The following is a 16,426-nucleotide window of genomic DNA, read 5'->3' as shown; positions in this document are numbered from 1 at the left end:
GAAGAACGAGGCCGGTAATGACTCGTCTGCCATCGTTCACCCAAATCAGTCACACAAATGGCTTGTAAACAAAGGCAAAAGTGCTTTATGACTTGTACCTGACAAAGGATTCCAAATGAATTATGATGGCTCTCTAATCAAATACGGGGAAATGAAAAAAAAACCCAATAAGCTAAGGGCCAGAGCTGGCCTTTTGGCCCCGCCCCCCAGTTGTGGAGCGACGGACGTGGTCCTACCTCAAACCTCAGGGGGGTTCTGGGCGGGAACACGATAAGCGGCATAGGACAGGCGAGGGAGCGGGAGATTTGCTTAGCAGCCCAACCTGTCACTTCCCGCGTCTTCGTCCTCAAACAGTCTGTCCGCGGCTTGTTTTCCGAGCGCTTCCCCGCCCCAAATTCGGAATGTCTGACAAAGATAACAACTTGAAGCGCGCAACGCGCCCGGCCTCCCAGCTTTCGGACTGTCTTTCCGCTAAGCGGGACATCACAATCGTGTGTGATTCGCTTCTTAAAAAAAGAAGTACACACGTGACTCAATATCTGGAATGTGTTCTGGTTGAAATTCATATTTAACCCGAACTAATGAATGAAGATGCCTGCTAACCCTAAAATCGAAAGGTTGCCCGAGCCCAAGTCTACCCTCGTTAGCCCCGCCCTCTCCCCTCATGCAGCCCTCACTTGTGTGTGGCTAGTGTGCACACTGGCGAGGAGGAGCAGCGAGCCGGCTCGTGATAATTGGGACAGAAGATCGGGGTCGGGAAGAATAGTGGGGGGGGGGCTATGCGGGGAGGCCTCCCAGCCCTCCGGTGGCTCGCTCCGCTTAATGATGCGTCTCCCTCGTAATTAGCAGACGGTAATTAACGCTGGCATCACCTGGGTCTCTGCGGGTCACGTTCTTTCTCTGCTTTTTACTTCAAGCTTGGCCGCGAGCAGTTTGGTCCCGGCGGCCTCGCTCCGACGGCCCCCACTGCCCCCTTTCACGCCGTCGACTCGGCTAATAAAAGCTCTCTTGCCATATGGGCAGGGTGGGTGCACATTGTTCGCATTCATGTTTGCAAAGCGCACGACAACTTTTGTGGGGGTGGGCTTCGCAATTAACACATTACGAGATAAAAAACGACCTCAGATGATTTTTGTGTGCGGTTGCTCCATATTGCGGCGTTGGGTGGATGTGAAATAAACGAGCACCCGCCGCATTTCCATATTCCTTTGATGCAGGTCTGATCAGGAGACGCTGCGCTTGCTTTACTTTATTATTAATCCAATTCCAGTGCGACCTTGCGGCGGCCGTATCGATCCACACTCCGTGGAACATGGCCGCCTATCAAGGTGAGAGGGAGGGAGGGAGGGAGGGAGGGGGGGGGGGAGGCCAGGTGTGCTGAGTCGTGCATTAAAGACAAGGATGAGGAAGGGAGCAAACGCGAGCAGGATGGCCAGGTGTGAGGCAGAGAGGCGCATCCTCTTCCTCTGACCTCATTTGGGCGCCCCTCCCTGCTGGCATCGCCCTCTTCTGGTTCAAAGCAGTCAGTGCAAATGTTAGCGTCGCAGTTCAGTTCACGCTCATGAATGTTTTTTTTGTTGTTGTATCTAATCCAATTGCCTTCAGAATTGTCTGAACTTTTGCTTTTGTATCCAGTGGTAGAGATGAATCTGAGTCAGTCTGCTAAATCCCCACCGTAGGCCCAGCTAGCAAATGGAAGTTGACGGCGGGACATCTGGCCGCGTGACGTCTGGCGCGGCATCCGTCAGCCCCCGCTTGACGCCGACGGGCCGGCTAATGCGTACGCGCGAGGGTTAACGGCCATCGATCGGCCGCCGTTAATCACCGCGCTTTGCGATTACCCGGCGGGCCGCTATCGATGCGCTATTGATCGCCGCTGCCGCCGCATGTGAGCTCACTGTCGTTTAGCGCGTAGCCGCCGCAATCTTGTCACCGCGACACCTCCGAGGTGTCGGCGCGCCTCCCGGGTGGCAAATGAGCGCTGGGACATAGCGGCCGGCCGGCGTTTGGTGGAGGCGCAATTAAGGCCAAGAAAGAGATGGCAGCTTGGAGGCCAAGTTCAATATGGATGTGGTCCTTTCCTCTCTTGCTCCTCTACAATGTCAGAGAGGCGAGATGCTTTGTTTGTTGACCCACTTGTCGTTAGCTTCATTGCTAACTAGCGAGCATTTGAAGTGAGTTGGACACGTGTTGCGACGCGACCTCTGACGCTTGCGTACGCACGGCCGAATGTCAAGAAGATGCACCGCAAGTCGTTCATATTTCATAAGCCGGGCCCGGCACGTGAAACCCACACGCAAAATGCCGACTGCGCCGATCTTGCACGCTCGCGCCGCGCTGCGCTACAATCTCCAAAATCTCAGTTTTGAGTCATCAGTCGCTAAAATTGTTTGTGTTACGTGGGACCGCTGTTGTCGTCTGGGCTCGCAACAAAAGACTAGCACGCTTTTGCTCCAGCAGGGTGAAGAAAACGGCAAACAAGGTCAGCGTAGCATTAAGTCACCTTTTATTTGGCCGCCGTCATCCCGGATGCCCGCCACTTGTAACGCGTATTCATCAATTCCACCCCCTCAACCTTAAGATGAGAGGGAGCCCTTGCGCTCCCACAAGAAGCATTCCTTAGCGAAGGGTGATGAAACACTCAAGAAAGTTGTATCACAAGAGTGGATCCCGCTTCTCTCGCCGCACATCACCCCCACCCCAGCCCCCTCACCTCCCCTCCTTCCCTCCGACTAACCCCCTGACTCCCCCAGCGGCTGCCGCTCGCCGCAGTGTTGGGTTTAACCCGTCCACCCCTTTTCTTCAACCCTCATTACACACGCGCACAGAGTTTCTACCAGCAGCTGCATGCTCAATAGCCTTAAAACGAGGGGAAAAAAAAATCATGATGGCTCTCATTAGCAGTCTCATGCTGGTAATGTGGAGATTAAAAAGACACCGCACCCATGTGTGCACATGCGGTCCTTTGTGTGTGTGTGTGCGTGTGCGTGTGTGTAGACTTGTTAAAACCTTCCTTGTGGCAATGACGCGTGTCTTTACTAGCTAAACTAGCAATATTGCCGCATTTACCTGAATAAAAGGGACTTGGTTATTTACGGAGACTTAACCTAATTTTTCTAAAAAGGAGTCTTTGTGGATTTCACTTGGAAAAAGGAAAAAAAAGCTTAGAAAGAGCATGATGTGAATTATACATAGAAAAGAAAGAAACTGCGTGAGGTCACCGACGCACCAGTTTTGGGATTTTTCTTCTTTTTTTTTAACGTGAACCATCAGCAGCGTCGTGTCATGGCGGCCGTTACCAGATGCAGTGACGCAGAGTAATGGGCTGGCCTCTTTCTTTTCCTGCACATTCCATCCTTCTCCTGCTTTTCCATGGAGACTGTGAAGTGCTAAAAGCTAGTAGTAGGGTCCGTGTTGCCAAACAGGTTTTTAAAAAAAAGGGGACTTGACTGCTTGGCCGTGAGATAAGAAAACAATATTGTATATTCGACAACAGCTATTATTAAAAATGGGTCGCATAAAGTCCTGCTCAGACATGGAGAGCAGCTCCGCTGTCTGTCTGTCCTTGTAAAATTAAAAACGCGGCCGCTCTGAATTGATTGGACGGACGGATGGCGCGATGAGCCGGCATTGTGCATTTTGTCACTTGGACTCCTTTTGAGGAACCGGGACCCTTGATCACGCTTAACCATCTGAGTCGGAGGTGGGCAAACTTTTGACTTTTAAAACGGGAAGACAGGCCAGAGAATTTAAGAAAAAAAAATGGTCTTGAAAAAAAGTTCCTCATACGTTGCTTCTGTATTGAGCGATTATGAAATAGATGTTAAAGGTATGTGTATCATACAATTTCAGAAATTTTCTTGAAAATACATTTCAATGTTTGAAATTTTAGGGGTAAAATGGTCAATGGCTCGGTCACCTTGGCAAAAGCGGTCGCCGCCTTTCATCTACGACGAGGCTTCAAAATGGAGGCAGCTGTCAAAGCGCTTCGATGAAATTCCGTGTCTAATGAAGCGCAAGCGTTTTATGATGCGTGGAAGCGTCGCGAGCAGCCACCGACAATCGCGCGTGTGTCATTACGCCCCAATTCAAATGACTTGCATCATCTCAGAGGAGAATGAGCCCAACTCTCGGGTGGTTTGAACAAGAGGAGCCCGTTGACGATCATTAGCCGGCCCTCAGATCTTGTCCGTGACGTGGAAAAGAAAAGAAAAGAAAACTCCAGGGGAATTTGACACTTTCCAAAAAGTCCAAATACTCAAATTTACATGAAGGGAGTCAGAGTAGCAAGTCTCATTAGCTTCGCGTAGCATGAGCATTTGGCTGTTGCCGCAGTGATAACATTATGTTAGTGCTGTCGCTCTACATTAGCATATGTTAGCATTTTGCCCGGCTAATCTCAGCAGCTACCCGTTAACTCGTCTGGCCTGTGCCACGGATCCTAACTTGTCTTCGCGTTACTAGCAAATGGTATTCAGGATGTTTCCCTCTACGCTTGACGCCGCTCGTCCGAAATTTTTTTTCCCCGCATGCGAGTAATCCCGTCGCTGCGTAGGTAAAAAAAATAAAATAATGGAAGAGATGGCGGTGCTCGGTGCGCTAGCAAACAACGCTATCAAAGGAGCGCTTCAAAGCCGCGCATCCTCGTCTCCCGGGTAATTTGCCATCCCGCATTCTTCCCACTTCAAAGCGCCGCTGTGTGTTGGAATGCTGCAAGTGGGAGTAGTGTTAGAAAGGGGGAGGCAGGGGAGGCGGGGGGAGGAAAGCGGAGTGGCGTCGGTGAGCGATACCAATGTGATTCCTGTAATAAATGCTGACATCGAGCCCGTTTGATATGGGAAGAGTTTGATTTGTTATCGCTTTTGAGCGTCTTTGCCGCGTCCTTCAGAGAGAGGCCGACCGACCGACCGACCGACCGACCGATGATTTCACCGCTGTGCTTGAAGATGACTGCGAATCTTTGGCTCTTACATCATAAAAAGGAGAAACAAAAGTCCACCAGAGAATGTCCCCGAGACATGGCGATCCATCCGCCTTTGAATTTGTTACAAGACAATAAAAGTATTAGCACTTTCCATGCGATGACGCTAACACGCTCACGGCTAATTTAGGAAAATCAGTGGAGCCACACATGGAGGCGGATCTGAATTTCATCATTTCAATGGCACCGCTGGATGTACAGAAACACACACACACACGCCGCAAACTTCCCCGGTGCAACTCAGCAAATGTGGCAGACGAGGTTTAATTTTCTGACCGACCCCCCCCCCACACACACACACACACACACTCATGCTACCCCCCCCAGCCTCTTTGCACCACCTTGAAGCGCTGCGCTACGCTACGCCACGCCACCGCCCCTGCTCATGCATTTTTCATCAGCGCCACGGCATTCCCGCCCGGGCCACCGCCGCGGACCGCTATTGATTGGCGATTAAGCCATCAGAGTGCCATAAAAAGGTTAATATTTTAAAGCTGCTGCAGTTTATAAGAGTTTTTTTTCTGCCTGGGGATTATGAATGTTTGATGTTCCTCCACGTCGCGTTACGTTTGCTGACTACGGCAAAGGTCGAGGGTCGCAAGGCCTTAATTGCGGACACGCAATGTGCAGGCTCATCTGATTCCTGCTGATTGATGGTCGTCTCGACTCGACAACGGAGGACCTCATTTCTAGCAGCTTTACTTTCTTGTTCACAGTCACAGTTTGACTGAGAAAACCTCGTCGGAATATTAGTGGAAAATATGCCTGCGACGCTTTTGTTTGGATGTGTTGTTGGAAGCTTTTTAATCTTGTAAGTGAGATGATATCATTCATGTTACCACTTTGAATATTGAAGATGAATTGCGTGTGCGAAGATCAATGGCAGGAGCGTGTGCTTTTCACATTTTCCTATACCCACACACACACACACGAGTCGCACACCCCGCTTTAATGCTCGTCTCATCATATGCGTCTCGAACATGTGTGCGGAAACGGCAAACTGAATTGAAACAAATGAGGGCCATGACGCCGGAGACCGCAACTTTTGTCAAAGATCAAAGTTTAGATTTGGAGGCGTTACGCTCCGTTGATCACGTCGCAGCCATTGCTTGCGCTCAGTAACCGCCGTAAAAGCAAATAAAAGTCAGCAGCCGCTCTATTGCAATTTTTATATTTTTTTGCAGGGGGTAGTGTAATACCACATTGTGCCACAACATGTCCGGAAGCACTGAGCGCTACTGAAAGCGACATTTGGATTGCACTGCACAATACAGCAACATTTTTAGTGAAAAGGAACATTTTTAAATAATTGAATTATCATTTCAGAATGACGGATGAATAATGAAAAAAAATCAAATTCACCTAAGAATTAAAACTGAAAATGCTGCAGACTTTGCCTTTTGAATCTAAAGATGGCCGACGATCACAAAGTCTACAAAAGCATTGGTGCTGTCCGTCAACAGAAAACCGACATGATTTTGTCACTTTAATTGCTACTGACGGCGCCTTTAATCTTTGATGACCCGCTGTGGAGGCGAAGGCCTTCCCGTCCCGCTAAAAATAGATGGGAGGGAGGGAGGGAGGGAGGGTCACCGCCACTGTTTGTTTGCCAGGAAGACTCTGACTTGTTTTGTTCGTTTTAGTTTGAAAGGAAAAATGTCAGGAGCCAAATTCATCCACACAGTGACCTTTACAAGTTTTATGGCAAAGTCAAATTTGCTGTAATTTTGCTTGATAAATCCTTGAAGGATTTTGATGTCGCCAAACGGCTCTGACCACAGCGCTTTTATTTCAAAGGCAACACGGAAGGGAGGGAGGGAGGGAGGGAGGCCGGCCCTAACGAGCCTACCATGGCTCCCGCTCATTAAGCGCGAGCTTTGCGCTCGTGTCATAAATGCGCGTCGTTATCTTTTTATTGAAACAATACGACGACGGCCTTTTCAAGATGGGCTTGGCGGGACCATCCGGTGTTGTTCATCCCGCCGCAGCCTTCCCGATCCACGCCACGCCACGCCCCCTCGGTGAGCGCTCCTTTTGCGTTTACGTCCCACCGCTACCTGTCAGATTGGATTTGGGAGCAGGTGATCCGAGGCGGCGCCTACCTGCCGCGCCTGCCCGCCGCTTTCACGCTCCAGTTGGCGGCCTCCTGCGGGGACAACCGTTGCCGGGGAGAAAAAACAAAAAAACACATCACCTGAGTGATGTCACACTTGGCGACGTGCCGCCGGATTACCGGCAGATAAACGATCGTCGAGCGTTCCCAGACGGCGCGGCCTTGAACGCACCGTTGGGCCGCTTTTTTCCCATCAGCCTGCCTGAAGTGAAGATATTTTTTTTAAAAAAACGCCTTGTCATTGATCGAGACGCTTCCTGCCATAACCAAAATAGCGTCGGCATTGATCTAAATAAGGAAGGCTCATTGATCCTTCTGAAGGACGACACCTGAAGGGGCCGATGCAAAATAGGAACAGTAACCGCCTTTCATTGCGGGGAGAGGAAAGGAATGTTTTGCCAAATCAACTGGCTCATCCTTTCCATTTTTTTACACCGCACAACCAAGTGGTTTTTGTGAGCTTCCTTCGTTAGGGAATCAATTTGTACAAAAAGCGCAGACGTCAGCGAGTCAGGCAGAGCAAAAGGTTCCCCGTCCTTTGGGAGTAAAGCTTAAAAGCAAAACGACGCATTTGCCGCTTCAGGTCAGCTGTCAATGATCCAACTAAACCCGGGTGGCCGAATTTGTCTGAGCGCCGCTTCGGACCTGACTAACTCCATGCTAACAAATAGTCCAATGCGTCCATCGTTACTAAATCCTCGTGTGTGGGCTGCAACAAACAAACAAACAAAGCAAAGTCTCCTTGAAGCCAGATTTGATAAAAGATTTTAAAAAGCAAAGAAACGCGCAAAGGATGCCACCTGCGAGAGAGCCGTATACAAATGTACCCGGCCGGCCGGGCACAACATGTTAGTGCGCTAGCAGGGTGTTTTCCTTTGCCCGTGGCTTAATGAGCGGCCAGTAAAGCGGCGACTCGTTAGCGTTCGCGTCAGGCAGTTTTCTTCAGTATGGTGTGAACGGAATCTCTCATTTGGGGTGCGCATCTTTGTTCCCTCGTCTCTTCCTCCGCTTCATGTCAAGGCGCCCCCCCCCGGCCCCCGCTGCGCTTGCCTCCGAACCGGCGCCCGCCCACCTACGCCGCCACCGCCACATGCCCTGCGCCAGTTTGTCCCTCATTATCGGTCCTTACGGCACCCAAAGCGACCTTCCCACCCAGCATGGTGTCATGGCGGCAGCCTCATTATCTCGGCAGACGACGCGGGGCATTGTGGGACTTCAGACCTTCCCGGGAGGCTGCGTTTAAATTGGCCAAAGTCAAAATCGTAATTATTATGCTGTGGGAGGTGTGGGGAAAGTAGTCGAGTACACATGCACTCGTTTAATGCACTGGGGGGGGGGGCATTCTGGACACGTTTAAACTTGTGCATCCGTTCTCACTTTCCCTACATTTTTGTGGGTTTTAGTGCATCGGAGCAATTTTGGATGCCAATTTTGTGTGGTGTCGTGCCGGCAGGTTTTTCTGGTCAAATCTGACGTTGATTATTTAGGAAACTTGTGTACGTACAGCAAAGTCAGAAAACAAGTGTACAAGGATTGCAAGACTCACCAATCGGCAACTGTCGCTCACATCGCCTCCATCTTGGCGGGCCTCGCGTTGGGCTCATCACCCACGTGAATCATCCCGCCAATATTCCCGCCGTCCTCCTCCTCGTGCACACTTTGGTGCCACCGTAGGGCCCGATACTTTTTTCTTCTTGTCGAAAGAGGAGGAGGAGGAAAGACGGAGGGTGAAATCGTCAGTCCCGGGAGACAGATGGCGCGGGGGGCCGCGGGCTGGCCGGGCTCCATGTGCTGCAGCGGGTAACCGGCGGCCCAGGGTGGGACGTGGGCGGCGCTCGGATCCTCGACGCCGCAGTATTCCTCAGGCGCAGGAGTCCGCTTCCCCCGCCAATCTGTTCCTTGCGTCTCTGCTCCGCACACACACACACATGCACACGTATACGTCACGTAACATACACTTTGGGGCTGGCTGGCGATTGCGCCAGCGCCTCCTGAACAAAATTAGCCCGCCCGCCAGGTTGGCCGGCGCCAGCTGACGCGTTTTTTCGGTTACTCAACAGTTTGTCTCATTTCCACGCAATGTGCCGCGCACACATGCTGTACCCGCTAATGGCCGCCGCGTACGAGTCATCGGCACATCTGACGGCGCCACCTGTTGAGGGCCGAGTAGGTAGACGGCACGTGTTTTTGTCACTGACGGCGGCGCAAATGTCGTCATACCTGCGCCCCATATGGCGCCTTTTGAATTCTCCGTTTCTTTTACGGACATCTGTTGAGGAGCAGCTGTTGGAAGCTTTACAATCATCCTGCCTGTGAACCCGTCACTTGGGTTGGGTTACACACACACACACACACACACACACACACACACACACACAAAAATGGAGGCCACACTATCAGTATCAGTTAGTCATGCTAATTTACTTTGCTCCATCTGTGTTTTAGGATTGTGTGGAGAGCGTGTCAGTTTGGTTTTGGACACAACAATCTCCTATTATATTTTTTTAGCAGAGCTCTATGTTAGCATTAAGCTAGTGGAGCGTTATATGTGAAATATTCATGTCGTACTCAGCCGTTGTTTGCGTGCCAGGTCGTTTGTCACGCTGCTCGCGGTGACACAAAAGTTCAAAGAACAACACGGATGCTTTTGTTGACTGGTGGCAGCACGGCGCCCTAGTGGATAGCTCGTCTGTCCCGCGGTGCCAGACTGCTGAGGAATCAAAATCATTCAATATGTGCTCGCGCGGGTGCTAAAGTGTGTGTGTGTGTATCTTGGTGCATTGTGTGTCATTTGGTCAATGTGTGTTATTGTGCGTGTGGAATTGTTTTCCCCCCTTAAACAATTGTCATCTTTTTCTAAGCGCTAAATCCACCCAATGGCTGGCAAAATGTGCCTTTGATTGCCTGTAGAGAGTTGCAGGAAAGACGCAAAACATAAAAAGCATACAAAATGTGTTGCCGCCCCCCCCCCCCCCCCCCCCCTTTTGCTCTCGCTGTGTGAATCTTCCAGCAACAGATGGCTGATGGAGAAATCAGCAACACGTTTATTTTCTTCCGACGCTTATTTTAACAAAATGTGTCTCATTTGGACATCCACGCACACACACACACACACACACACACACACACACAGGCACACACACGTTTCAGTGGCATCCGGATGTTTGTTTTGTAATCTTACATCACTCGCCATTCCGTGTCAAGTTGAGGCCCATTGAAGGCCTTAGTCAGGTCCCATGTTTACGTTTTATTTCTTTTCTTGAAGTACAGAGGCAAGTCAGTTCGTGTCACGCCTTCAGTGTAGTACCGCTTTGTGCCACAAACGTGCCTGGGCAGCACTGATCTGGCTTGATTTTCACACCTTGTTTTAAGCCACGCTCGCTCCATCCATATTTCTTGTCAGAAACGTTCCTTTCCTCCTCCATATTTGGGGAAATTGCGTCTGGTCAACGAGCCTTTCGGGAGGAGAAAGAAGGAGTGCGTTGCGTGCTGGTCAATGATGTGGATCTTATTGATTTCCAGTTTCCTGACAAGTGTTCAGTGATTTCCTGTCCCGGCCAGAAATATTGGCCTTGTTAATCCATCGGCGCGCCACTGCCTGCAGTGTTTGTGAGAGCGTGTGTGTGCGTGCGTGCGCGCGTGCGTGTACATGCAGGGTCAACGCAAACGGGTTGCTAATAAGCCTGTGCTAATCAATGCCTGCTTAATCAGCTATTCAGCTTGGAGTGGACAGGCAAAAGAAAGAGAGAGGGATGGAGAGAGAGAGCGAGCGAGAGAGTTCATGAGAAAGTGCAGCGCTTTGTGAACATCGCGCTGCTCCTCTCGCTCGCTGAATGCACATTCACGCTCCCTCCGTGAGGCCGAAAAGGAAGAATCTTTTAATTGACCCTCAAGGGAGAAATTCACTTTTATTTATTTGATTAAATTTGCATACATGTAAACACACACGCACACACACGCTCGCTCGGGATATTCAGTACGTGCAGAAGGAAGCACTTTTGGGCATGTAAACTTATTTTGCTATTTTTCTCTTGTTATAAATATACAAAAAAAAGTCTTTCCCACTGTCACTATTGTTAATGTTTGTATTATTATTGTTTCTATTTTTATTACTGTGAAATGAGCCCAATTACCAAAACGACCTTTGAGCCGCCCGATCTGCTCTTTGGCTACTCGCAAAGAAGGTTGCGACTCAATCGGTCTCGTGCCGCCTTTAAAAAATGACTCGGTACTCCAAGTTGACGGGCCAAAGATGAGAGGAAGGACTGCGGCATGAAAAAAAAAACAAAAACAAACAGATGTCATAAACAATCCAAACGGTCAGAAAGTGGACTTGCTAGCCTTGCATCCAAATTGTCATCAAATTAACGTCGGCAGTCTTGGGCACATTTTGTTGTTTGTCAAAGCCGGCTTACTTTTTTCCCCCCAAGTTATTGAAGTGACCTTTGTGGCTTTCTCTTTCTTTCCCAACAAATTCACCCGGAGGGAGGCCTGCGCTCGCGTTTGGCTAAAGCCGAGCTGCTGTCGCTAGAACGCGCGGCAGCAGCGGCGGCGGCGGCTCTAATGATGATGAAGCGGATGATGAGGAAGAAGAAGAAAAAAAAAAAGAACATGACTGACTTTGAGCCCTTTGAAGCATTTCAGAAATCCAGGAGAAAAAAAGATGCATTTCCAAGTATGTCTTCAGGTGGAGAAGATGAAGATGATGATGGTGGTGGGATTTCTTTGGTGTGCAGAAGTTTATTTAGATTTTCATGCGAACGGGCTTTTAACATGCAAGTCAGCCCGTGCGCGTCAAGTCCGTCCGTCTGTCAGGCGTGCTTTGATGTCGCACCGCCGCTCGCCCATCATTAAACGTTGGCACGTCCAAAGATGACTGACGCCTCCCTTTTTCTTTTTTTTTCTTTTTTCATCATCATCAGGAGAATCCAGAGGAATTTCACTCCTTATCTTATTGAGGAGCCCATCAGTCTTATTTTGTTTTGTTTTTTTTAGACGCCATTTTGGAATTGTGAGCAGTCACGAGGTCAACCAAAATTTGCATTTTGAGCGACAGGAAGATAAAATCAACAGTGAGCCCTTGAATCTTCACACCGTGCATGAGCACTACTTTTATCTAAAGTGGACCTTGAAGATTTTAATGAATTATTCTTCAGGTGGGCTGACTTGAGCTTGATTGAAATAGTTTTTTCTTAAAAATACAGCCGCCTCCATCGTAGAGTGGACGACTAAGGTGGACTGGCAGTTTTTTTTGGGGGGTGCTGCGTGTAATATATATATATATATATATATATATATATTTTTATGTTGCTGAAAATGTCAGCCCATGTGCTGGGCGTGATGAGACGTAATGTGGGTAATGTATGCCTGTCACCGAGCGGCAAACGCAAGCCGGCTGAATACGAACGAGACATTAAAAATTCTTTTTGATTGCACACTGCAGATTCTCGCCTGGGGGGATTTTTTTTTTTTTTTTTTTTCTCTCGCCTTTAAGCTAACGTGCTGTACACAAGCACACAGTTTAACAAATAGTCCTCCCCTGGAACGTCGTCGGCCCCATCGGTGCTTTTCTTGCCGCCGCTTGTAATCCTTCCCGACAAATCCCAAGCAGCGCATCCACCCCGAGGGTGGGCGGGGCTACAAAGGCAATTATTGGCATTATTAATCTGTGTTTACAGTGGGAAGGGGGGCGTGGGGGGCTGTTCAGCGTGGCGTTAGGTCTCGTCAGGCTCGTCGTGAAGAAAGTGACCTTGAGGACGGCCGCTCGGCCGGCTTTTACTAATGCAGATGGGGAGACTTTCGGGAATACTAATGTTGGTCAGGGCAACATCTTAGGCCTGCTTGCAGCTCTCTTTTTTTTTTTCTCTTTTTTTTTTTTTTCCTCCCCAGAAGGAAGGTTGCGTTTGAAAGCGTCCACCCTCTCATCTCGGCTTCTCGTCTGAAAAGCTCATTAGGAGGCTGCGGATCAAAGAGCGGGCCGCTTGGCCTTTGAACTGGGCCGCACTGACAGGCGAGCCGAGCGACTTTCCACGCTCTCGCGGGCAGCCTGCCGCGGGCGGCGCAACGCTCGCCTTCAACGGCAGGCGCCGTGAACATTTCACTCTGCCTCACATTGTGCTTTGCCAAGTTTGCATCTAAAGTGGGCAAGCTTAGGAATGTTTTTTTTTTCAAATCACCAAGAGTGGGCCCAATTCCAGTCCTCGGGGTCAGGTGGACCGCAATCGGTGACCCCTTGCTTCTCTTTAAACACCATTGATTGGATTCTGGGGGCGGGGCTTAACTGTGTACAGAGACTTGCGACAGGGCTATATCTCGTTTGATTCAGAGAACAGCTATTTAACAAAATGGTCCATTTTTCTCCCCAAATGGCCTTTTCCATTTAAGCAAATGGCGCACTGATGCTCACTTCACAGGCGAGTGAGCAAGAAATGAACATGACCCGCATGTGCTTGTGCGTGTGCGGGCATTTCATTGGCCAATTTGTCTGGTGGCCAATTAAACGAAGCTTAATATACACGAGCGTGCCTGGCGAGAGGGGCCGCTAACTAGGTTAGTGTGTCTACATAAAAATGTCCATCAGTGTCGGTCGGGGCGCAGGCGGCCGGCCGGCCGGCCCACTGGCTCAACGCGTACGCCAGTTTCCGCCGCCTTTTTCAATTATATTATCGTCTCTTCTTCTGCGGCTTTGGCTGTGGTGAGATAATGAGCCGAGTTGTTTCCTTTTTTTTTTTCTTTCCCTCTTTTCTCGCACCGCCATCCATGTCCTCCTTTTACACCAGAGCGCAAATTCATCTTTGTGTGGGAATCCGCATAATTCCTTGTCACTCCGTGGCTAATTTAGGCGCTTTTCACCTGTGCGCACTCTATCAACGCGACTAAGCTCCAAGAAAATCCTACCGTTCTGGTCAGACATCTGCTCACTAACGGTCATTGACAAAGCTTGCTGGCAGTCTTAGTGCTCATCAAGTAGCTTGATTTGTTTTTTGTCCAAATTCGACTGAGATAGACGGTTGCGATTGTCACAGTGTGTGCGAGTAACCCAAACCACTGCGGGAAGGAGTCGATGGAGGCTGCAGGTTAAAGGCCCGGCCGGCGACCTCGCCTCCAGGGATCGATGCTGCTGAGCTGGTCCCCCCCCCCCCCCCCTCCTCTTCCTCCTCGGCGCTTCCCGAGCGCTCATCGCGCACAATCAGGCGGATTAGAGATGCTAAATTTCCCACAGGATTGTCCAGGAGGTTTTGATGATGTTTATCTGTCAATCTGTGTTCACTCGCAGGCTTTTCTTGCCTTCTGCCGCTCTTGCCGTTATCCTGATAAGCCGGCATGAGCTTCAGGCGCTCCACCTCTAGATGGCGCCAAGCAGACTTCACAACATCGGTGAAAGGACAAATAGGTATGACTTTCATTTTTTGGTCTTGTGGGTTTCCGTTTTGCCAATTTGATTTTTAATTATTATTATTTGGATTAATTATTTAATCGTGCTGAGAAAAAGTGGATGCACCAAATGTTTTTATGCAATTAACTCGTCTAAGGCTTGCCGCACTTACGTGTGCATTTACACTTCAGGCAGTGGGCAAAAGGTCGCCTCAGAGAGAGACCCCCCCCCCCCTTTCCATCCCCCCCAGAGACGCCAAAGGCTAATGGAGGCCGAGGTGCGAGTAGGCGGGAGCGTTTTAGCCCGGCGGTGGTTCTGGTTTGCTGCCCTTTGGCCCGCTTCAGTTAAATGTCACTCAGGAGTGCGTCTCGGGCGAAAGGAGACGGCGAGATGTTGAAAGGCGGCGTTTCCATAGAGCAGTCCAACAACGCCTGCATCAGCACATAAATAATTCCTGCCAAGCCCAGCCCAGCACGCGTTCACGTCCGTCGTCAAGCCTCTTCCTGCGGCCTACTGGCCAAAACATTCCATTTGGCTTGGCTTCTTTTTCCTTCCCGCACCTCCTTGTCATCCGCGCGACCTTGTCAACACGCGGCACGTTAGCTCTTGGCAGTGACAGAGTGTTCCATTCTCATGCAGTATTGAGCAGGTTATGACCCAGACATCTTGTCCTCTTCATCCAGCAGCTCTCTATCGTCACTCACGCACACATATCGAGGGCCATTCATCTTAATTCCACCACGGGAAAGGACAAAAATAGACCACTCGTGTGTGTTTTTTCTCGGTTAAGTGTCTCCAGTCGAAGTCTGACGAATCCCCCACTTATGATCTGGCCGCCTGTACGAGAGGTCGTGACCCCCGACCAAGGTTAACGGAGCTTTAAAGCTGCGTCTCGGCTCGCCCTTTGAAAAAATACAAATAAAAAATGGCCGCCAGGGATCAAATGCCATCCTTAATGTCTTCGGCTGGACAGGGAAGCCCCGCCTTAACGTGGTTTACTTTACACAAATTATTCTAGTGTACACTGAACCCACTTTTCATTGGAATGCCAATGACAATTTAGGCTTTAAGAAAATCATTGAGCTCGTAGTACAACGAGACTGCACTCAAGCAACGCATCGTTTACGGCCCATGAGACCGTAAGGGTGAGGAAAGGAGCCGGCCGGGTAAACTAGCATTCTGTGCTCCCTTCCTCGCAACACGTTTGTTTCAATTAATCATCATCATAAGAACAGAGAGCGAGGCCAGCACTTACAGCGCCTTTCCATTTGGAGACCCGCATCTTAGATCACATCTCATTAGCAGCATCTCTGTCCAAGCGACAACAGCGCTCCAGCAAGACGCTCTCAAAAGTTGTACTTGCACGCCACCTTGTGGCCAAATGTATGATGGCGGGATTGTATGCGCAGTGAAGCTAGTAAGTAGTACAGAATGTACATATCACAGGCCTCGGCATCACACTGCAGACAATTTTGACACTTTCACACAGATGGTAGTTTCATAATTGATCCAGTATTGCATTGAAAGTTGTACAAATGGACTTCAAGTTGTCGATATGTGCATATGGCCAACAGGTGGCAGCAGAGTCACGTTGCATCTCTATGAAATGGACAGTGAGGTGCGTAAATCTGGATGCAAGGACTGAAACGCTGTAAAAACGACCGTTTTGTCAGACCCACGCAATATCTATCATGCACGTCATGTATGCTGTCTCGTACTTTGTCCCCCACCTATTTCATTGGGATTCGAACAGGCGGGTTTTTGCCAATTCCGGGTCGGCGTGGAATGCGGCTCCATTGTGCACTGAATAAAAATTGTAAAAAAAAATCCCGAAATCCGCGAGTATAAAAGCCGAGGAAGCAAGCGAGTGTAAAGAGTGCAGGTCCATCCTGCCCGAACAAGTCTGCTAAGGAGCTCATTGTCTTGCCTATGTGTGACTTTATCGTAGCCTCGGGGA

At 49.7% G+C, this 16,426-nt stretch overlaps 2 long non-coding RNA genes across 2 annotated transcripts in view; one reads left to right on the top strand and one right to left on the bottom strand.

The window, feature by feature from the left end:
• LOC125979937 (uncharacterized) overlaps positions 1-11,970 on the top strand; it is a 58,002-nt gene extending 46,032 nt beyond the window's left edge. Inside the window, exon 6 of the long non-coding RNA XR_007485498.2 lies at positions 11,580-11,970. This is a non-coding gene — a long non-coding RNA (uncharacterized lncRNA). The remainder of the gene's footprint in view (positions 1-11,579) is intronic.
• On the bottom strand, positions 6,137-9,025 carry LOC125979938 (uncharacterized). The gene is made up of 2 exons (XR_007485499.2): positions 8,641-9,025; positions 6,137-7,127 (listed from the first exon to the last, which is right to left on the bottom strand). It is a non-coding gene; the product is annotated as an uncharacterized lncRNA (long non-coding RNA).
• Positions 11,971-16,426: the final 4,456 nt, after the last annotated feature.

Source organism: Syngnathus scovelli, chromosome 13 (assembly GCF_024217435.2).
Source record: "Syngnathus scovelli strain Florida chromosome 13, RoL_Ssco_1.2, whole genome shotgun sequence".
NCBI classification, from domain to species: Eukaryota; Metazoa; Chordata; class Actinopteri; order Syngnathiformes; family Syngnathidae; genus Syngnathus; species Syngnathus scovelli.
The sequence above is the reverse complement of the archived record's forward strand: the minus strand, read 5'-3'. Positions and strand labels throughout refer to the sequence as shown.